The sequence below is a fragment of the Myotis nattereri genome, assembly GCF_964212035.1.
Source record: "Myotis nattereri genome assembly, chromosome: 15".
NCBI classification, from domain to species: Eukaryota; Metazoa; Chordata; class Mammalia; order Chiroptera; family Vespertilionidae; genus Myotis; species Myotis nattereri.
In genome coordinates, this window is record NC_138090.1 from 41,648,345 (window position 1) to 41,671,876 (window position 23,532).

General features: G+C 44.0%; 1 pseudogene across 1 annotated transcript; it reads left to right on the plus strand.

The window, feature by feature from the left end:
• Window positions 1-232: 232 nt before the first annotated feature.
• On the plus strand, window positions 233-21,728 carry LOC308530596 (cell adhesion molecule CEACAM1-like; annotated as a pseudogene). The gene is made up of 9 exons: window positions 233-296; window positions 1,143-1,502; window positions 4,199-4,478; window positions 5,748-6,027; window positions 7,638-7,916; window positions 18,508-18,634; window positions 19,771-19,823; window positions 20,517-20,548; window positions 21,609-21,728. The product of its transcript is annotated as a cell adhesion molecule CEACAM1-like (transcript).
• The last annotated feature ends 1,804 nt before the right edge of the window (window positions 21,729-23,532 follow it).

A 23,532-nucleotide genomic window follows, 5' to 3' on the forward strand; every position in this document is an offset into this window, starting at 1 on the left:
GACATTTAGATGGAAGATAACCAGGAAGGTGAGAGAGGGGAGGCGGAAAGGAGGGGAGGAAGAGGGAGCGTCCTGAGCACAGACCCCGCCCCCTGCCCATGAGACCAAGGAAGAGATCTTGTCCTTAGAGGAGGCTCAGCAGGTCCCACCAGTAGGGAGAGCAGTGCCTGTGAGTGCTTCTGGACCTCAAGCTCTTCTCACAGAGGGAGGGACACAACAGACAGCAGACACCATGGAGTCCCCTTCAGCCGCTGGGCACAGAGTGTGCGTCCCCTGGCAGCGGCTCCTGCTGGCTGGTAAGGAGGGGACAATCCCTGGGGGTGGACAGGAAAAGGGGAGACAGAGACTGGCTCAGGGTCTCCTGGGGAGCACAGCGCTCTGAGAGGAGACAGAGGGCTTCTGTTTGGATCTGAGGGGAGAGGACAGGGAGCAGAGTAGGGTGGGGGAGGGGGCTCAGCAGCAGGACACTCCCAGGATCTGGAGGTGGTGAGGGGCAGGAACACCTCGATTATGGTAAGTTTTACAAGTTATTCATCACTGAAATACTTTCTGAAAACTGATTATAATAATAACAATTTGTGTCAGGGTGACACAAGAAAAAAATGAACCAGGGGCACTAAGCATTGTCTTTACCATGAACCTCAGAAATGGGCACATGCACCCCAGTGGGTGCAGGACCCAGGGACTCATTCATTTACCCACAGGCACTTCACCCTGCTGCAAGCCCTGGGGGTACAAGAGATCAGACAAACCCCTTTCCTCATGGAGCTCACCTCCTATGGAGAGGAGACACCCAGGAAACATCTAGATGTGAGGTCAGGGACCCACAAGTGCCATGAGGAGACAGAACAGGGACAGGTCAGAAAGTGGAGACACAGGTCTTTGGTGTCAACAGGGGTCTGAGCTGTGCCCGTGAGCATGTCTGACCTCAGGAGCCAGGCAGCCATCTGGAAGTTTTCAAACAGGAAATAAGGTCAGAGGTGCTAAATAAAGTATTGGTAACCATGCTGCTGAACTTTACTACAGGACACACACACACACACCAAAGCTGAGAGATGAAGAGACGTGCTAGGATCCAGGCCTCATCTCTCCATCCCAATACAGAGCTCCAAATCTTGATCAATTTCTCTCTTCCCTCCTAGCCTCACTCTTATCCTTCTGGAGCCTGCCCACCACTGCCCAGCTCACTATTGAAACAGTGCCGCCCAATGCTGCCAAAGGGAAGGATGTGCTTCTCCGTGTCCGCAACCTGCCTGGGGATCTTGGAGGCTATGCTTGGTACAAAGGGGAAAGAGTGGACAGTGACCTTCAAATTTTATCATATGTAATAGACACTCAAACAACTACCCTTGGGCCCGCATACAGCCATCGAGAGACAATATACCCCAATGGATCCCTGCTGTTCCAGAAAGTCACCCTGCAGGACACAGGATACTACACCCTACTAGCCATGAAGAAAATTTATACGAGCATAGAAGTAACTGGACGGCTCCGTGTATACCGTGAGTGATTGCTCTCTGTCCTCTGGGTGTCGGGTGGGGTATGTTCTACTTCACACACAGGACTGCCAGGGCTGGACTCTGCTCCATCCCCCTCTGCCTCACATTCCAGGTTGGGTTTGGGCATTTAGTTCAGGACACACACAGTGGAGACAAACTTCCTAAGGTCAGAGTTCCTTCCTGGATTCCAGCCCTGCAGACATTCTCCACAGAGAGAAGGGCCAGTCTGATGGAAGTGACTCAGCAGAGGGATTCCAATCTCAGTCCAGGCCCCTAGGCCCCTCCCAACCATGACCCAGAGAACAACCCTGCAGGACTCATACAGGGACTGGCCTGGGGAACCCTGGGATCTTCACAGACAAGTTCAACCAGGCAGCCCCTCCGCAGACCTCTGTCCAAGGGCTCCTGATACCAGGGAACCTGAGGAGCCTCTGGGTGATTGAGGTTGATCTGTGGGCAGGGCTGACTGGCAGCAACAATTTCCCAGGTGCCCAAGTCACAAGGTTGCTGAGGTGATCACCAGCCAGGGCTCAGCCTCAAGAGCAACATCTAGGAGGGATGGAGCCTGCTCCTTCACCTGAGACCACGTGTGGGAGTATGTGGACAAGGTCCTCAGGCCATTAGCCAACTTCCCTGGGGGACATAGGAAGGAAGAGGAACATGGTCTCCCCAGGGAGGAAAAGAGAAGATGTTCCTCGAAGCGCCTAGTCCACCAGGGATCTGCCCATGGCATCCTCTCTCACGGACACAAATAATAACAGAGGCTGTTAACTTGGGCAGGCCCTCTCTTCCAAGATGTAGGTTATGAAATTATGAAAGATTCAAGGTTCATTAACAGGCAACATGGCAAACCTGAGACCATTTACCATTTATCCTGTTTCATTCAGGAAAAACTGAGTTACACGAAGATACAGTCACTCAATCAGAATCACACAGACTGTGACTGACCAATGTCAGTCATGCCAAGGCCTCTCCTCCACTCCAAGGGCCTTATTATGCTCACTTCACCCCTGACTTGTGACTCACATCCTGGTCCTGGTATGAGGCTACTCATGATACCTTGACCACAGGGTGGGATCCTCTCAGATGGTGAGATCCACCAGCCATTGTTCTGTCACTTAGATGCAGCCGATTTTGAATGAATTTGACTAAAATCCAGTTGTTTCCTGAGTTAGAAAGACAAGGAAGAACATATGCCACATGCCGTGTGGGGGCTCCTCCCCACCTGCCTGACTGTCCACAGAAACAGGGAGGGACCTTCTCCCTAACTTTACTAACATGGCACATGTCCTTGCTACCAACTTGGTGTCTTCCCTCCCTGTATACAGCAGAGTCACCTGGACGCCCTCCCCCCACCCCCCAGTCACTTCTGTTCTCTTCTCAAGACTCACCTTCTCTTCATACCAGGGAGTCCCTGATTTCAAACCCACTGTGACATCTTCCTTTGGTAAAACTGTGACCTGATTGAACTGCAGAACTGGGTCTATGACCTTCATGCTCTCTAGACAGAGATTCCTCCAAAAACGGGCATTAAAACTTTGGGGCATGAGTGATTTTCACATATACTTTCACAGTTTAACTCAAAATCTATCTCATAACTGCCAAACACAAATGGACCATGAGGGCCCTATTTTCAGCAAGTTCATGCTCTCCCACCTCCACAAGCCCCCCTTCTGTACGTGCTACTGTCTGCGTGTTGAGGAAGGATCCCTGCCCTCTGCAGTGGCAGAAAGGACATTATAGACCAAGGACAGAGAGCCTGGCTCTGCTGCCACCGCCAGCCAGCTCCCACCATCCCTCGCTCTTTTCTAAATCATTCCTGGACTCTGCTCTGCCCTTTCTGGAGTCACTGTCTCATGTCAGTCGCCAGTGAACTCCTGGGCAGACAGCCACTCGTGGCCCTACAGCCTGGGTACTAAACTCACCGCCAGACTTGCTTCTGGTCTCCGGTGTATTGTTTCTGCTCTGACACGCAGTTCGGGGCCTCACTGCCCAGTCCTCTCGGGGTTTAAGGACCATGGGTGGCCCATCATTACTCATCTCTAGGTTAACCCTGGAATGTGAGGCTTCACTGGAAACACATCTCGACCCGGCAATGTATGTCTGTGTAGCTGGAAGGGACTCAGCTCCTGCACGTTCCAGGTGAGACCCAAGGTTGGCCAGGCAGTCAGCTGGTCAGTGAGGAGCCAGGACAGTGCTGGCTGGTCTCTGACTCCCAGTCCTGTGTCTCTCTGTGATCAAACCCTGATAGTCATCTGACACCTGAGAAAGTCTGTGCTTTTTCTCCCAGACATAGAGCAGGCGGCCTTTTAATCTCTGTGCGCTCAGATCCTCATGCATTTGTTTGTCTTGTGATGCACAGACCTGCCTTATTCTTTTAAAAACTCAGGTTGGCTGAGAAGCAAGAGGTGTCAACACTGATGAAAGAAGCCTTTAGACCAGGGGTCCTCAAACTTTTTAAACAGGGGGCCAGTTCACTGTCCCTCAGACCTTTGGAGGGCCGGACTATAGTTTAAAAAAAAACTATGAACAAATTCCTATGCACACTGCACATATCTTATTTTGAAGTAAAAAAACAAAACGGGAACAAATACAATATTTGTATTTGCATGTGGCCCGCGAGCCGTAGTTTGAGGACCCCTGCTTTAGAGGAATCCAAGGTACCACACGGGGCAGTGCTCTCTCTGTTACCTGCACAGAGGATTTCCCCAAACCCAACATCACAAGCAGCAACTCCAACCGTTGAGACAAGGACCGTGTAGTGTTAACATGTGAACCTCAGGCTCAGGACACCACCTACCTGTGGTTGATCAGCAGTCAGAGTCTCCCGGTCAGTGCCAGGCTGCAGCTGTCCAAGGACAACAGGACTCTCACTTTACTCCCTGTCACAAGGAATGACATGGGACCCTATGAGTGTGAAACCCGGAACCCCGTGAGTGCCGCCCGCAGTGACCCATTCACCCTGAATGTTCTCTGTGAGTAACTTCTGTTCCTGCCTGGGCCAGGCTGCCCACCCAAATCCACAATGCCAGGGCCAGGCTACATCTGTCCCTCTCAGGCCACATACACAGACACGAACTCCAAACCCCCAGGGCGGCCAGGAGTTCCTATACCAGGCACATCTGGGCAGCTCTTGGGACTGGGACAAACAAGTTAATGTCTCAGACTCAGGCTCAGTAAACATAGGGGTTAATGGTCTGGGGCTTTTTTTATATATATTTATGTTTATTGATTTCAGAGAGGAAGGGAGAAGGAGAGAGAGAGAAACATCAATGATGAAACAGAATCGTTGATCGGCTGCCTTCTGCATATTCCAAACTGGGGATACAGCCCGCAGCCCAGGCATGTGCCCTGACTGGGAATTGAACCATGACCTCCTGGTTCATAACTCAACATTCAACCACTGAGCCATGCCGGCTGGACTGGGCCGAGCTTTTTAAAACCAGGCTGGGGGTGGGATTGATGTGGGGTGTAGGAGGCCAATGGAGAACAAGGGGGACATCTGTAAAAGATACTAATAAATTTGTATAAATATACTGGGAGGTGGAAGTTTCAGGGTAGCTATAGTTGACCACCAGGACCTTCATGCTTTTGTTTGGAGGAGTAGGGAGAGTCGTGTGTGGGACACAAAGGGTTTTGCACATAAACAACAACTGCTTCAGAGAAGGGCAGTTGTTCTAACTCGTTTTATAACTGCTCTTGGAGCAGGAACACTTGGCAGCGATGGTATCTACTCAGAAGGCAATATCACTGAGGAAGTGTCCACAGGCAGGTCATTCTCTGTAGTTCGGTAGCAAAATCAAGTAGCAGAGACATCCATTTGGGTAGAGATTTCCTATATTCCATGCATCCCAATAGCTGTTTCATTTATTGCAGGTTGTGAAATGGATCTATCTAAAAGCTGCATACAGATGGTGCAAATTGTTCAGTAGGAACAGTTTGAAAATTTCATATTTTTCCCCCAGTAAGGAAAAATCATTTAATTTCATACTAATGTTAGGAAGTCTTTTTTAGACCCCAGAAAGAGAATTTGGGCAAGCATTCTGCATAACAGTTATGTAATTCAAATTGATTGTTAGTGTGAATTGAATTGGATCTAAAAACAAAACAAAACAAAACAAACAAACAAACAAAAAACAGGCTGAAAACCAGCTGAGAGGGAGAGTGTGGCCCTTACACAGACCAGAAGCTTCCCCTTCCCTCTGATTACATCATGTGTGGCTTTGTTCTCTTTGCTCTCTTCTCCAGATGGCCCTTATTACCCCCCACCCCACCCCACCCCACCCCCACCACCGCTTCCCCCTCAGAGGATCCTTACCTTCCGGAGGCAAACCTCAGCCTCTCCTGCCACTCGGCCTCTAACCCGCCTGCACAGTATTCTTAGGTTATCAATGGGAGGTCCCAGAAACTCACACAGGAGCTCTTTATCCCCAGCATCACTGCAGGTGATAGTGGATCCTACATCTGCCTCACCCAGAACTCTGTCATTCATCCCTATAGGACCACGGTCAAGATCTCTCAGTCTCTGGTAAGTGCCTCCTGGACCATCGGCACCAGGCTGTGGGGTGCAGGTCTGTCTGGTTTTCAGAACAGAGCCTGGCGGGTGTTGTCTCCCATCCTGTGGCCATGGACACAAGCAAACCACAGTCTTCCCCTGAGCCCTCCCACTACATCTCTAGACTCTCCTTTATTGTTCTTCTGATCTCTCATGGCAGAGCTGGGGTCCAGCCTTGGAAAGTGAGGAGGGGGTTCTCTCAGCCCCAGAAAGAGTCAAGTGGTGGAGGGAGGGAGTTTCTCAGAGGGGAAAACAAGAGTCCTCAAGGTCACGTTGCTTCTTCTGTCACTAACACTTTCCTTCTGTCACCTCTTGTCTGTTACCTGCTCCATGTGCTACAAGGAACATACCAGGCTTTGAACAAGCTCACCTGTTTTCTTCCAAACTAATGGAGGAAACCACCCCTGCTCCCTGCTCTGCTCCAGGCTCACCTGGTGGCGGGCTGTTCTGTGCCCTCTGTGGTGGGATAGAGTTTCATAGTGAAGGTGCACCTGTCCTCAATCTGGCCATTGTGAGTCACCCATCGACACCGTGGCTTCCCTCAGACCAGGTTGCATGGAAATTGGAAGAGAGTGAGCCACAGGGGAGATTCCTCTGAGCTGTGTCCTGACTCTGAAGTCAGCAGCTGTACAACACTGTGGGACACAAGTGTATGTGACATTGCTGAGGAGAGCAGTGAGCAGTGGTGCATACCTGACAAGTAGGTAGATTCATCCACAAAGTCCCTTCATGGGACAGAAGGTGCAGTGCCACAGAGTTTGTAGTTTACGGAGGAAGCTAAGAGTACCCGCCTTTTGTTCAAACTGTGACTACTTCTCTCTAGGGATTCCTTCTCTGTGATATTCCATCCATAGGCCAGGAAGTGAAAGTCCTATTCAGACTGAGAAATCCTTTAGATTGAAACTTCTCCAGGTCCTAAAGTCATGACTGGGCCATTCTCATTCTCTAATAAATTGTTTAACAAAAAGGAAATGCCTTTCCATCTCTATGTATAGCCACCATATTAGAGACAGGGTGTGAGTATTTAGAAAGTCAAGTAAGGTCTGGGAAAAAGTCACACAAAAGTCTTTGGGTGAAGCCCAGCTGATGTGGCTCGGTGGTTGAGCTCTGATCATTGACCTGTGAACCAGGGGGCCATGGTTCAATTCCAGGGCTTTATCCTGAGTAGGGAGCATGAGAGAGGCAGCCAATCAATGATTCTCTCTCATCGTTGATGTTTCTTTCTCTCTCTTTTCCAATCCCTTTCTCTCTGACATCAGTAAAAACAAATATATTTTAAAAGTCAATGGGTGGAAAATTTCACCTGATGAGGATACTGGACACACAGTGTTATAAGAGGTTCCTGGGCTGATACTACAGATGTCCAGGGAGACAGATCAGGGGTCATCCTGAGGTGATCTGGAGGGAAGAGGGGAGGTATAGCCCTCTCCTTACAGACTGTCACCTGAACAAAGGTCCTCACCCTGCAAAGGTCAGAGTCCTCCTCTGGTGACCTTTACAGAGATCACTGTGGACTGTGAGTGGCTGACATCTCTGAGAAAGAAGCCCACTCCCAGTCAGTCACCTCCTCTGTTTCTCCACAGAGCCCGTGGGAAAGCCCGCTCTCCGAGCCAGCAATGCCACAGTCACAGAGCATAAGGACGCCGTGGTCCTGACCTGCCTCACAAATGACATGGGGATTTCCATCCGGTGGCTCTTCAAGAACCAGATTCTACCTCACAAGCACAGGATGAAGCTGTCCCAGGGCAACAGCATCCTCACCATAGACCCGGTCAGGAGGGAGGACGCTGGGGGCTTTCAGTGTGAGGTCTTCAACCCTATCAGTTCCAGCAAAAGTGACCCTCTTGAGCTAGACGTACAATGTAAGTGACCCCTTGCCCCATCCTACATCTCCCTGGGAGGATTGCTCTACCAATGGTGTGATAAATGGACAGAAGTCACAGGGGCAGAATGTCAATCAGGAGACTTCACAGTAAACAGAATGGCAAAGTGGTTAAGAGCTCAGTTTCCGACCCTGGGTCTGGCATTCACTCTGACCTTGCACAAGATTGTTTTTCTGTGCTTATTTTTTATGTAAAAAACTATACACAAAATTTACCATTTTAACTTTTAAGTGTACACCTCAGTGGCATTAAGTGCATTCACATTGTTGTGCAATCATTACCACTATCCATCAGGAACTTTTTCATCTTACCACACTAAAACCCATGAAACAATAGCTCCCAATCCCCAACCCTAACCCCTGGAAACCACCATTCTATTTCTTTTCCTGTGAATATGACTACTCTAGGTTCTTCATATAAGTGGAATCATATGATATTTGTCCTTTTGTGTCTGACTTTTTTCACATAACATAATGTCTTCAAATTTCATCCAAGTTGTAGCATATATCACAATTTCATTCCTTTTTAAGGTTGAGTGATATTCTGTTGCATGTATCCATCACATTTAATTTATCATTCATCTGTCCATGAATTCTGGGTTGTTCCTACCTATTGTCTGTTGTGAATAATGCTGCTATAAAGAAGGGTATACAAATACCTTTTCAAATCCCTGCTTTCAATTATTTTGAGTATTTACCCAGAAGTAGAATTACTGGATCAAATAGTAATTTTTGTTCAATTTCTTGAGGAACTGCCAGGCCATTTTTCATAGTGGCTGCACCATTAAATATTCCTGCTGGCAATGCACAGAATTTCCTGTTTTCCCCATCCTTGCCAGCACATTGTTTTCTGGGTGGTTTTTGGTTTTTGGTAATAGCCATCTCAATGGGTTTGAGGTGTTATGTCATGGTGGTTTTGATTTGCATTTCTCTAATGATTAGTGATGCTGAGCATGTTTTCATGTGCTTTTTGTCCATTTCTATATCTTCTTGGAAGAAATTTCTATTCAATTACTCTAGCTATTTTTTAATCCGTTGTTTTGTTGTTGTTAATAGTTACTTATATATTCTGGATATTAATCCCTTTTGACATATATAATTTTCAAATATTTTCATCCATTCTGTGTGTTGTCTTTTTTCTTTGTTAACACTGTCCTTTCATAAACACAATTTTTAAAATTTTGATAAAGTCCAACTTATCTATTTACTAGAGGCCTAGTGCATGAAATTTCATGCATGGGTAGGGTCCCTAGCAGCTGCTGGCTGCCAGCCGGGGACTCCCTGGTGGTTAGAACATGTCTAACTCGCAGTCGGTAGAACTCTCACCCTTGGGGACAATTTGCATATTAGCCTTTTATTATGTAGGGTTCTTTGTTGCTTGTGCTTTTAGTTTCCTATCCAGAAATTCATTGCCAAATCCAATATCATAAAGATTTCATCCTATATTCTCTTTTAAGAGTTTTTTTAAGTTTAGCTCTCACACTTAGATTTTTGGTCCATTGTGAGTTAATTTTTTTGTATATGATGTTAAGTAGTTCCAATTCATTTTTTTTATGTAGATACCATTTTCCAAGTACCATTTCTTGAAAAGACTGTGCTTTCCTTCTTGTATGTTCTTGGCACTTTTTTTTAATTGATTCTAGAGAATGAAAGAGAGAGAGCGAGACTGTTGATGTAAGAGTGAAACATCAACTGGCTGCCTCCCGCACATGCCCTGCCTAAGGATCAAACCAACAACCTGGGTAATGTTTCCTGACCAGGAATAGAACCCATTATCTTTTAGTGTATGGGACGATGCTCCAAACAGCTGAGCTACACCTGGCAGGGAAGGTGTTGGTACTCTTGTCAAAATCATTTGACCATATATGTGAGGGTTTATTTCTGGGCTTTCTAATCCATTTCTATATGTCGCACTGTTTTTGTTACTGTAGCCTTGCAGTAAATTTTGAAATAAGGAAGTATGAATCCTCCAATCTTGTTCTTTTTCCAGTTTGTTTTGGTTATTGGCGGTCTCTTGACATTCCATATAAATTTCAGGACGGATTTTTCTATTTTTGTTCCCAAAATGTCATTGGGATATTGATAGGGATTGCATTGAATCTGTAGATCACTTCGGGCAGCATTGTCATCTTAACAATATGAAGTCTTCCAATCCATGAACACAGAATGTCTTCCCATATTTTTCCCGCAATTTTTTTTGTAGTTGTTCAGAATATAAGTCTTTCGCTTCCCTGGTTAAATTAATTCCTAAGAATTTTATTCTTTTTGATGCTATTGTAAATGGCATTTTCTTAATTTCTTTTCTGAATTGTTCATTGTTCATATATAGAAGCACAACTTATTTTTACCTGTTGATTTAGTATCCTGCAGCTTTGTTGAACTTGTTTATTAGTTCTAACAATTTTTGATGGAGTCTCTAGGGTTTTGTATGTATAATATCATGTCGTCTGCAAATAAGGACAGTTTTACTTCCTCTTTTCCAATTTGGATGCCTTTTATTTCTTCTTCTGGCCTAATTGCAATGGCTAATACTTCCAGGACTATGTTGAACAGGAGTGGTGAGAGTGGGCATCCCTGTCTTGTTCCTGTTCTTAGGGGAAATGGTGTTAGTTTTTGTCCCTTGAGTATGATGTTGGCTGTGGGTTTGTCATATATGGCTTTTATTATGTTGAGGTATGATCCTTCAATTCCCACCTTGCTGAGAGTTTTTATCAAAAATGGGTGTTGGGTTTTGTCAAATGCTTTTTCTGCATCAATTGATATGACTATGTGGCTTTTTTCTTTCAATTTGTTTATGTGATGTATCATGTTTATTGATTTGCGGATATTGTACCATCCTTGCATCCCTGGGATAAATCCTACTTGGTCGTGGTGTATGATCTTTCTGATGTACTGCTGGATCCGATTTGCTAAGATTTTGTTGAGGATTTTGGCATCTATGTTCATGAGGGATATTGGCCTGTAATTCTCTTTCATTGTGTTGTCTTTACCTGGTTTTGGTATTAGGGTGATGCTGGCTACATAGAATGCGCTTGGAAGTGTTCCTTCCTCTTGAATTTTTTGTAGTAGTCTGAGGAGGATAAATTTTATTTCTTCCTTGAATGTTTGGTAAAACTCCCCTCTGAAGCCGTCTAGTCCTGGGCTTTTGTTTGCTGAAAGCTTTTTGATGACTGTTTCAATTTCTCCCATAGTTATTGGCCTATTGAGATTTTTAGATTCTTCCTGATTTAGTTTTGGAATGTTGTATTTTTCTAGGAATTTGTCCATTTCCTCCAGGTTGTCTAGTTTGTTGGAGTAGAGTTGTCCATAGTATTTTTTAACAATCATTTGTATTTCTGTGGGGTCTGTTGTTATTTCACCTCTATCATTTCTGATTTTGTTTATTTGGGTCCTCTCTCTTTGCTTCTTGGTGAGCCTGGCTAGAGGTTGGTCAATCTTTTTTATCCTTTCAAAGAACCAGCTCTTGGTTTCATTGATTTTCTGTATTGTTTTTTTGGTCTCTATGTCATTTATTTCTGCTCTAATTGTTATTATCTCCTTCCTTCTGCTCATTCTGGGGTTTTCTTGTTGCTCTCTTTCTAATTCTTTGAGATGTAGAGTTAGATGATTTACTACCATTTTTTCTTGTTTTTTGAGATAGGCCTGTAGAGCTATAAACTTCCCTCTCAGGACTGCTTTCATTGTATCCCATAGGTTTTGGATTGTTGTGTTTTCATTGTCATTAGTTTCCAGGATGTTTTTAATTTCTTCTTTGATTTCATTGGTAACCCAATCAATATTTAATAACATGCTATTCAGCTTCCAGGTGTTTGAGTATTTTGGGTTGTTTTTATTGTAGTTTATTTCTAATATTATGCCATCGTGGTCTGAGAAGATGCTTGGTATGATTTCAATCTTCTTGAATTTTGGGAGACGTTGTTTGTGACCCAATATGAGGTCTATTTTTGAATGAGTCTTATGAACACTTGAGTAGAATGTATATTCCGTGGCTTTGGGGTGAAGTGTTCTGAAGATGTCAATTAAGTCCATCTGATCTAGTGAGTCATTTAGGATTTGCTGTTTCTTTGCTGATTGTTTGTCTAGAGGATTTATCCAGTGATGTCAGTGGTGTATTAAAGTCCCCTACTATGATTGTATTGTTGTCAATCTCTCCTTTGGTATCTTCCAGGAGTTTTTTTATGTATTTGGGTGCTCCTGCATTGGGTGCATATATGTTTACCAGAGTTATATCTTCTTGTTGTATTGATCCCTTTAGTATTATGAAGTGGCCTTCCTTATCTCTTGTTATGGCCTTCACTTTGAGGTCTATTTTGTCTGATATAAGTATTGCTACCCCAGCTTTCTTTTCCTTTCCATTTGCCTGAAAGATATTTTTCCATCCTTTCACTTTCAGTCTGTGTGAGTTCCATCTTCTGAGGTGGGTCTCTTGTAGACAGCAAATGTATGGGTCATGTTTTTTTATCCATCCAGCCACTCAATGTCTTTTGGTTGGAGTATTTAGTCCATTTACGTTTAAAGTTATTGTTGAAAGGTACTTGTTTGTAGCCATTTCTTTTCTGTGTGTGTGGCTGTTTTCTTTCTGAGCTTTTTATTTCTTCTTTTTACACCAGTCCCTTTAGCATTTCTTGCATTGCTGGCTTGGTGGTGATAAACTCCCTTAGCCTTTTTTTGTCTGTGAAGCTTCTTATTTCCCCTTCAATTTTGAATGCTAGCCTTGCTGGATAGAGTATTCTTGGATTCAGTCCTTTGCTTTGCATCACTTTATAAATTGCCGTCCATTCTTTTCTGGCCTGAATATGTTTCTGTTGAGAAGTCAGCTGATATTCTAATAGGAGATCCCTTGTATGTAACTTTCCGCCTCTCTCTTGCAGCCTTTAAGATTCTCTCTTTGTCCTGAACACTTGCCATGGTAATTATGATGTGTCTTGGTGTGGGTCTTTTCGGGTTCACCTTGTTTGGGACTCTCTGTGCTTGTGTGACTTTTTCTTCCCCACCTCAGGGAAGTTTTCTGATATTATTTCTTCAAATAGGTTTTCTAATCCTTGTTCCTCTTTCTGTTGTCCTGGCACCCCTATTATTCGTATGTTTTTTTATTTCATGTTGTCCCAAAGCTCCCTTAGGCTCTCCTCCTGTCTTTTAATTTTTTTCTCCAATTGCAGTTCAGTTTGGGTGTGTTTTGCTTCCTTGTCTTCTAATTCACTAATTCGGTCCTCCGGTTCTCCTAGTCTACTGTTGATACTTTCAATGGTGTTTTTTATTGCAGCTATATCGCTCTTCATTTCTTCTTGGGTCTTACATAGGTTATTGATTTTTTCATCTGTTTCTTCTTGCTTCTTGCATAAGTTGTTGATTTTTTCCTCCATCCGGTTTATGCACTCTAGGACCCTTATTCTGAATTCTTTTTCTGTCATGTTGCATGCCTCTGTATCACTTAGCTGCTTTTCTGGTGAGTCCTCCTTTTCTTTCCTTTGGGGGTTTCTTTGTCTACCCATGTTTGATCTCACTGACATATCTAGATGTTGAGTCGTTCAGTGGCTGCTCCCTGGGTGGCAGTGGTTCCTCGGGCTGTGGTTGCTCCTCGGGCAGTTGCAGGAGCAGCTGCTCCTCAATTGGCAGCAGCTCCTCTGGTGGATGCTGTTCACAGCTGTGGTGGCTCTTCTGGCTGGTGCAGGGAGGCTTCAAATACAGCTGTTGTTCCTCAGACAGAGGGTGTGGTGATCAGGAGGCTGCTGTTGCTTGGATCTGCTGCCTTGATTTAAAGGCACAAAATACAACACAATAAGGCACAACGTACCAGGCACTGAACACAAATGTATTCACGGTATTAATAACCCCAAATAAAGGTGACCACCCAAATTAAGAGAATTAGGGGATAAGGAAGAAAGAATAGAAAAAGATAAAAGAGAAAAAAGAAAAGAAAAAAAAATAAGAAAAAAAAAGGAGTGCAAAAATGAAATTGGGGAAAAGGAGGGGGGGAAAAAGAAAAAAAAAAAGAGTGAAAAGAGAGAATGAAGTAGAAGAGGGGAAGAGACTCTTTATATGAGGAGAAAACTCTGATAGAACTGCCACTAATCCCAAAAAATTCCAGCAACAGATCCCTGGAGATGAATGCAAACTACAAACAACCAATAATATCAAGTGAGGCAAGGGAAAACAGAAGCACAAAAATAACCGGGGGGGGGGGGGGGAGACCAGCAGAAAGAATAAAAAGAAAAAGCAAACAACTTCACAACCAATCCTAAACAAAACAAAACATTATACTCAACAATCAAGCAAACAGCAACAAAACAATAGAAAGGTAAAAGAAGAAAAAAAAATTAGATAGCGAAGAAAGATAAGGGAGAGGTGTATAAGGACTTAGAGCAGTGGATTGGAAATAGGATATATAAGTAGGGTGAAATTTTGACAGGGGGTAAAAAGAAGGAATAGGGAAAATCTAAAGCAGGAATAGGATAAGAGAAACAGGACAACAAAAGGGGAAAAGTTAGGAAGAGGGTTTTAGCATAGAGGTAAAATTGAGGTAGAAAAAAATGATGCTAAAGGAAAAATGAAAATAGAATGGAGAACACTAATCCCAAAATAAAATAAAGAGAAAATAAAATGGCACTTTAAAAAATGGTAAAATGGTAGCAGTAATAATACTGGTTAAAAATAAAAATGTAGTAATTAAAAGGGTAAAATCAGGTGATGGAAAAAGAAAACAAAATTGGTTTCTTAGTCAAAAGGTGAAAAAAGAATAATAAAAAAAAATTTTTTTAAATTTGCAGTAGTGAAGGTCCTTCGGTTCTTCTACTCATCAGTCCAGCTCGCCTTAGTCCTGCCAGGTATTCAGGAGAGTGTCGAATTTCCCTGTGATACATTGTTCCTCCTTGTTGTAAACCACAGTCCTGATTTTAAAGCAGGCTGTATTTGTGTCCCACACTGCCTTAATTTGTATTTACCTAAGAGTCAGTTTGTGGCTCAGCCTCTGGGTGGCAGTGTTTTTGGATTGGCCTCTGAGGCTATACAGCCTCTCTATCCAGTAGCAAGGGTTTATTTTCTCTATTGCACTTAAAACTGGTTTGGGGAAGTCCACTGCCCAGAGCTGGTTCTTTATTCGTTACCCTGCTCTGTGTTGTTGCTGGGACTCTGAGGCTTTATTTTATAGTCAGAGAAAAACAAGGTAGTGGTCAACATAGTTACCATGTTCTTGTGAGTTTCACTTGTTTTGGCAACACTTGCTGGATCTCCTACAGCCCATTACCTACCCAGGAAGGAACTAGGGAGGGCAATATGGTCAAGCTTAATTATGCTAAGAGGGCTCTGCCCTCTAAGTTGGGACTTGTTTGTGGCTCTGCCACAGGCCAATCTGAGGCTTAACTCTAGAGCCGCTCCCTACACTTTGTGATTCCATCTTGGTAAGGTTTTGTGTTTGTCCATTTCATCTAAGTCATCCAACTTGCTAGCATACAATTATTCATAGTACTATTATAATTCTTATTATTTCCATAGAATTGGTAATAATGAACCCACTTTCATTTATGATTTTAGTAATTTGAGTCTTCTCACTTTTTTTCTTAGTCAATCTAGAAAGAGTTTTGTCAATTTTGTTCATCTCTTCTGAGGAACCAACTTTTCATTTCATTGATTATCTCTCTTGTTTTTCTATTCTGTAATTTTCTATCTCCACTCTAATCTTTATTAGAATTTAGTTTGTTCTCTTTCTCTAGTTCCTTATGTTGTAGAGTTAGATTGCTTATTTGAGATCTTTCTTCCTTTTTAAAGTAAGCATTTACAATTGCAAATTTCTTGTACAAGATTCTCAACTTCTCTGAGCCTCATATTCCACAACAGAAAATTACAATAAGAGTACCTGCTTCATGGTATTGTTTTAAATATTTAATGTGCTATTGAATCAAACCCTTAGCAAAATGTCACACACAGCAGAAATGTTCCATGGTGTTAGCTGCTATTATTACTTCTATTATCACTGGCCTCTATGAAGTCAGTGGTTCTAGAGTCCAGGATCCACAGCTTATTAATCATATGACTTTGAGTAAATTTTTCACCACTCTAAGTCTCAATTTTTTCATCAGTAAAATGGAAATAATGTCTATCTGACAGGGTTATTATATGAATCAGATGAGATATAACAAAAGTATTTAGCACAGAGTCTGGCCCATATCAGCAGCTAAAATTAATATTAATCCTTAATCTTGAGTTCACTAGTGAGGGCAACAGAAATGGGGGAAAAAAGACACAGATGCAAAATGATTTAATTTAGGGTTAGGGGGGCATTACATGCACACAAAAAATCATTATAGGAAAAGAAAAGAGGAGTTGAGTGCAAAGTCTCAAGCCTGGTTTGTTAGTTTTCATCCCCTGAGAGGCAGCCATGATGGGATTAGACATACAAATATTTATTTAGAAAAAAAATCCCTGTGAAGAAAAGAACCTGGGATGGAAGTGGGAGGAGCCTGGAAGTTTCCTCTGGCAAGGATGCAGATCTGGTTATTGTGTAGTTGAAAGAAAAGAAAGATTTAGGTTGAAGTGCCATCTTTTCTGTTGTTGTTTTTTTGTTTGTTTTTTTACCCATCTTTGTGAATTAACTTTGGAAGACAGCAAGCCATCTGCATGAAAAGTTTTGAAATTATGAAAGATTATTATATAAGAATACTTAGAGAACGTTTAAAGGATATAACATTACTGTCTAGTACTTACTTGGCAAACTGAAAAAGAAAAGTGCTGACATTATGCCCCTTTTAGACAATTATTTACAGGCTTTAGTTTGTATAGGAAATCTTTAGGGTGCTTGTTAAAATTTCCAGATTCCTAGATTCTGCCCATTAAAGATCTGATTCAGAATGTCTGGAGTGGGACCCAGAAGTTTGCATTTTTAGAAAATATCCCAAAGAATTCTGTTGTAGGTGGTCTTTGAAATACTACGTTTCGACATACTGGTTTAAAGGTCTCAAGTACCTCTAGACAACATCTGTAGACAAAAAATAGTCCTGGGGTAGGGAGTGTTTTCTTCCTAGAATCACTGTGGATCTCATGCAAAAGTCAAAGGAATACAAACTCTTCAGACACCATGACTATCGGAGCTAAACATCCCTCTAATCTAAAGAACACTCCTAATTGCCCATAAAGATAATCAAGCATGAATATCTGTAATGACCAACCCATTATTTTTACCAGAGGAAACTAGGAGACTGCCCTTTAACTCTGCTACCAGGGCTTTTGGAAGCTCCAAACGGCTTCCTAAAATGTGACCTTTCTCCATGAGCCGTGGGCCTATGAGATGAGAACCTATCACTTCCCAATGCACCATCTCTCTGCTATGTTCCCTCGAGCATCCCTGCTTTCCAGGATGGAATGCTGTGGAACAAAACAAAGGTGTTAGTGGTGACTACTTGGGATGGAATCATTTACTTCTCAAGGAATTACACTTACCCCTCTCAGGGTGGTTGGAGAGCATATGTCTGTTTCAGGTTAGAAAAGGGAGCTGGTGGTTCACAGACTGTCTAAACAGCGACATTTCCGCAACCTATGGTCAGTGTGCCTTCTAGGTTTGCCACCACAATCCTTAAATGGAAACTCTTTTTTCACGGTACAGGAGCTGGCAGAACTTTTTGCTCTAACTTGAATAGGAAAAAATTCTCCTGCACAAGACACCTTTAGGTTTATTTAGGGAGTTAGGCCTCAGGAAAAGACCAGTTTTAATTGCTTTTTTATTCAATCCTGGAAGTAGTGAAGGGAAGCAGGGTGGACAATATCTTTAGATCCCCAGTAGCTCTTATTTTAAAGCATGTTGGAAACACCTCCAGTGCCATGTTTTTTAATGTTGTGGGTGGGTGTGTCTGTGTGAGAGAGGAAGAGAGAGGGAGAGAGAGAGAATTATTGATCAGCTGCCTCCTGCACACCCCCCACTGGGGATCCAGTCAGCAACAGTGGCATGTGCCCTGTCTGGGAATCGAACCAGTGACCTTTTGGTGCAAGGGAACGATGCTCCAGCCACTGAGCCACACCTGCCAGGGCTACAGTGCCTTCTAAGACAGTATCTGCAAGGCTGATGGGGAGTCCTTGAGCTAAAGTTACCCACAAGATGAAAACCACTGCTCACAGCATTGGGCTTATTTCAGATCCCTGCTGGGAGCCTGGGGGACCTCTGTGCAAAGTAGGTGGTGCATTCACCACCTTCCATCAGTTAAGTCCTCACCAAGGAGACCCGACTGGCACCTATTGATGGCCGCCACACCTGGTACAGAAAAAACGCAACCATGAAAGGTGGGAAGTTATGACTTACAAAAATGGCCATCAGCTTCCTCACATTTCCAGAGCTCCAACCATATCTCAGTGCAAAAAGTCCAGGTTAGAATTGTGTCAATTCTGAGCACCAACATAGAAATACAATGAGCGAAAAAAATTACAAGGATATAGTGAGCTATTTTCCTCATAGCAACCCTCCCAGGGGAAATTTCTTCCTTCGAGGAACAAGTAGAGACTACTTCATGTTGGGAGTTGTTTCCCAGGGCACCCCCACTGTAAAATAACGTCACCTCACTCATTCTTCTCTTTTCTATCCATGACAGATGATCCAACACTACCAAGTCCTGGCCTCTCAGTTGGAGCTATGGCTGGCATCGTGGTTGGCGTCCTGGCTGGCGTAGCTCTGATAGCAGCGCTGGCGTACTTCCTGTATATCAGAAAGACTGGAGGGTATGATGGCCTTCCCTCTTGCTCCGCTTCCTCGATGGCTGATGACCATCCTGGGAGAGGGAAGGAGACTTCCCCTCTGTCTCTGGGCCTGGATCTGCTCCTCCTCCTTCTTAAATCCCTGCTTCTCAGCACTGATTCCTGAGGCCTCTTCTTCCCTGTTCTTCAAGCTTCCTGTACCCCACTCTCTTTGGGACATGGTTATTCCCATCCCGCTGTGGTTTAGAGTGGGCAGATCTGACTATGTTCCTTGGTCCTATAGTCAGGGAAACCAAGGTCCAAGAAGGAAAACAAATCATAAATGAAAAGAGTAGCAGGAGAAAGTGAGTTGTGTGCTCTGTCAACCACAGGAAGAGGAGAAGAGAGGGGCAGGTAAGGAAGAGAACCTTAAAAATAGGTGAAACCAGCCTGGCCTGTGTGGCTTAGTGGTCGAACTTTGACCCATGAACCAGGAGGTCACAGTTCGATTCCCAGTCAGGGCACATGCAAGGATGGAGGCTCAATTTACCAGAACAGGGCTTGCAGGAGGCAGCTGATGGATGATTCTCTCATCATTGATGTTTTTATCTGTCCTTCCCCTTTCCTCTCTCTAAAATCAACAGATTTATATATTTTTTAAAGCTGAAACTGAAGGCCTTTTGGGTAATAAATGAAGAATGAAAACAGAATCAACAAAGCCAAAGGTGTCCAGGTAGAAATAGGCTCAGAAGCAACTGATAAAAACTACTCTTTTTCAGTGTGCTCTGGCCAGGTGTACATTCTCAGTAAGGACACAAATCTAAGTTGAGGGTTCTATCCCCTGATGGGGCACCTCTCTCTCTCTCTCTCTCTCTCTCTCTCTCTCTCTCTCTCTCTCTTCCTCTTCCCCTCTCTCTCTCTCCCTCTCCTGTCTCCTCCCTTCCGCTTTCTGAAGTTAATAAATACCAGATGAAGATTTTTTAAAAGGGATTGGCCTGTGTGAACGTTAGTGCAGCAGGAAAGGAGTGCACTATAGGAGGGATGGTGGGTACACTGAAGAGGAGCCCTAGAAGGAAGGCAATACTGACTCTGCATAAATGAGCTGACAGTGTCCTTCCTACTTCAAGGAGCAAAGATCCCATGCTTGGGAATAGCAGTCACAGTCTCTGATATTTGTTTAGGGCAAGCGACCAGCATGATCTCACAGAGCACAAACCTTCAGCTTCCAACAACAGTAAGTAAAGCCATCACCAGTGAGAGCTGGTGTGTTCCACCACATGCCCTGCCCTAGCAGGAAACCTGGTCCCAAGGACTCAGTACCTTCTGAAATGTTAGAGGAGATCTCCACTTCCCAACCTTAGGTTGCCATAGGTCCTCACACCCTTCTAGTCACAAAAGATTCCCCTGAGACCCAACCCTGGGAGAGACTCACTCAGCCAGACCTGGCAGGCCTGAGTAAGATGGACATGTTTTCCAAAGCCATTCCTCACCTTACCCCTTCCCCTCCTCCTCTATTACGGGTGTGGGCACTCTCCTTTGGTGAGACTTTCTTTGTCTTGTGGTGCTCTGGGTGCGGTCAGTCTCTATGCCCCTCCTTGCCACTGGTGCCTGTTGCTGAGAAACTCAACTGGGCAAAAACAATGCCTTGTGAGCTGGGGGGAAAAAATTCAGAAGTGGACTGAGGCCTCCCTGCCCCACTAACCCCTCAACCCTACCCCCTCCTGCCGGTACTAACACCCTGGGTCTGGACCACAGACTCTGAGAAGAAGCAATTTCCTTAAGTAATCATGGGCCACATCCCACCCTCCTCCCACCACCTGCCACCTCCTTCAGCTAGAAACCACAGCAGCTTAGGAACACCAAGGTTGTAAGACCATAAGTCAGCTTTGCATTTTCATGGATTGCTAACTCTTCTTTCAACTCCCAGGTCAGGGCCACTCTGACAGCTCACCGAACAAGGTAAGCACAGCCAGTTTCACTGGCTCATTTTCCCATGCATATACCTCTACAGAGAATGGGGTACACTGGAGGACACAAGTGCAATCACGTTTGAGTCAAGGTTCCTCAATGCAGCAACAAACCAAGGTGTATTGGTTAACTACTCCCATGAGCCTACCTCATGCAAGAATGTGGGCTCTGGAATTACCCCCGTCCTGAATTTGAATCCTGGCTGTGACTCTTAGTTCTCTGTGACCTTGGGCACGTAACTTAATCTCTCTGATCCTCACCCTGTCATCTGTAAACACGAAATGCTGCTTAATTCAGAGAGAAGCTGAAGGAATGAAATGAGATAACACATGCAAAGCACCAGCACGGTGCCCAACATCAGGAAGGCACTGGGTCATTCTCCTTCCTCTACCTCAATCTGATCCTGTTCTTCCTGTTAAAGGATAATGTCCATTCCAGTGGGTCTGAGGTCTTAGTTCCTTCACTTTATAATAACGTTACTGAGCTTCTCTCATTTAGCCTTTCAACAGAGCACACATATGTGTTGAAAAGTGCTTAAAGCATATGTATATGTTAACAATGTATAAATTACCACGAGTTAAGCATACCCTTGTAAGGTAAGTAACACTGAAATGAAGAAACAAAACATGTCATCTCCCTGCAAAATGAAACCCTCCAGTCACTTTCCTCCAAAGAGTACCTATATCCTGCCTTCCAATGCACTAGATTATTTTTGCCTGTTTGTGCTCTTACATTAAAAAGCACAGTATATCCTTATTTGTGTCTTGTTTCTTTCATTCAAAATGGTTTTCATGAGACTTATCCATATTGTTGTATATATTTGTAGCTGTTCATTCTCACTGCTGTATCCCCCTCTTCCATTGTATGAATAACATAATCTGTCTTCTAATGATCATTCAAATGATGTCAGCAAGCATAGAAAATGGGAAATAAAAATCCTCCAAAACTAGAAGTTTCAAGTGGTGAGAGCAGGTGGTGCCAAATGACAGGAGGCCAGGTGAGGGCCCGGCCTGTGACACTGATTTAATTGACCACTTCTTATCCCTTTCAGACCCATGAAGTTACATATTCTTTGCTGAGCTTCAGTGGCCAAGAATCAAAGAAACCAACGTCAGCCTCCCCATCCCCACCAGCCACAGAACCAGTTTATGCGGAAATAAAAAAGAAGTAATGCAGCCAGCCCAGCTCATCACACTGCTGCCTGATTCCAGTCTCATCCCATCACTAGGAGACCCCGTTGCCCTCAGGGAAAAGGAGAAGATGCGACCACAACCCCGGAAGAGCACACCTGGAAAGCCTCTTTCCCCTCCACCCCTGCCCCCCCCCCCCCCCCAACACACACACACTCTGTCATGAGGCAGCTCCAGGCTCCTGGTCACAGCCCCTCCCTTTGGTGTCAACAGGTGAAAAGAGTCTGTAGGAAGCCCAACCTTCCTTTGCATTGAAATTTGGCTCATTAAATTAGTACTAGAACCAACAAAGTCTAGAGATGATTCCTTAAAAAGTAAACTTCTGGCCCTGACCGGTTTGGTTCAGTGGATAGAGCGTCAGCCTGCAGACTGAAAGGTCCCAGGTTCGATTCCGGTCAAGGGCATGTGCCTTGGTTGCGGGCACATCCCCAGTGGGAGGTGTGCAGGAGGCAGCTAATCGATGTTTCTCTCTCATCGATGTTTCCAACTCTCTATCCCTCTCCCTTCCTCTCTGTGAAAAATCAATAAAATATATTTTAAAAAATAAAAGCAAACTTCTGGATGAATGATTAAGAAAAAATGAGGGTGGGCACAATAAGCAATAATAGGAGTAAAAAAGAAAACAATGACAGCAGGCAATAGGAGGACATCAGGAGCATCCTTATTGCAAATATTTGAAAAATTAGATTAAAAGGAATAAATGCTTAGAAAAATAAAATGAAACCAGAACTAAGTCAAAAAGGAAGAGAATTATGAGTAGCCCTATTAACCAATAGACAAACTGAGTTTATATTTTTAATCTTTCCAATAAAGGATACATATAACCTAGATTATTTGACAGGAAGTTTTCCAAACATTCAAGCAACAATTAATTCCCTTTTTTTTTATTATTCATTTCAGAGAGAGAGAGAGATAGAAACATCAGTGATGAGAGAGAATCATTGATTGGCTGCCTCCTGCACACTCCACACGGGATCAAGCCCGAAATCTGGGTAACATGCCCTGACCAGGAATCAAACCGTGACCTGGTTCATGGGTTGGTGCTCAACCACTGAGCCATGCCAGCCAGGCAAGGATCAATTAATTATAATATTACAGGTGCTCTTACAGAAAACAAGAGAGAGACCCCCCCAGCTCTGATTGTGTGGCTGGTATAATGTTGACCACCAAATCAGAAGAAACTTGCTAGACATGAGCAGAGCAGGGACATGAGCCAAGTACAGAGACTCACCAGGGCAGAAAGCTCCAGATGACTCAAGGAGCACAATTGAGAAAACAAGAACCTGCCCTAGCCGGTTTGGCTCAATGGATAGAGCGTTGGCCTGTGGACTCAAGGGTCCCAGGTTCGATTCTGGTCAAGGGCATGTACCTTGGTTGCAGGCACATACCCAGTAGGGAGTGTGCAGGAGGCAGCTGATCGATGTTTCTCTCTCATTGATGTTTCTAACTCTCTATCCCTCTCCCTTCCTCTCTGTAAGAAATCAATAAAAAAATATATTTTAAAAAAGAGAAAACAAGAACCTATGCTCACCCCCCAGCCCCCATATTTCATATTGCTTTTCAGGCAGTTTAGACCGGCTGACATTTTCCTCCCTAAAGATAACATCTAGGCTTCAGTTGTATTTCAGCTCCAGGCCCAGAAAAACAGAAAAACCAGACAAATGACACAAGGCTGCCTCAGGACCTACTGCATTGACTAATAACTTCCTGCCCTGGCAGCAACCAATCAGTGGCAACCACGATCCTGAAAGAGTACACCTGGGATGCTGATGAATATTCCATTAA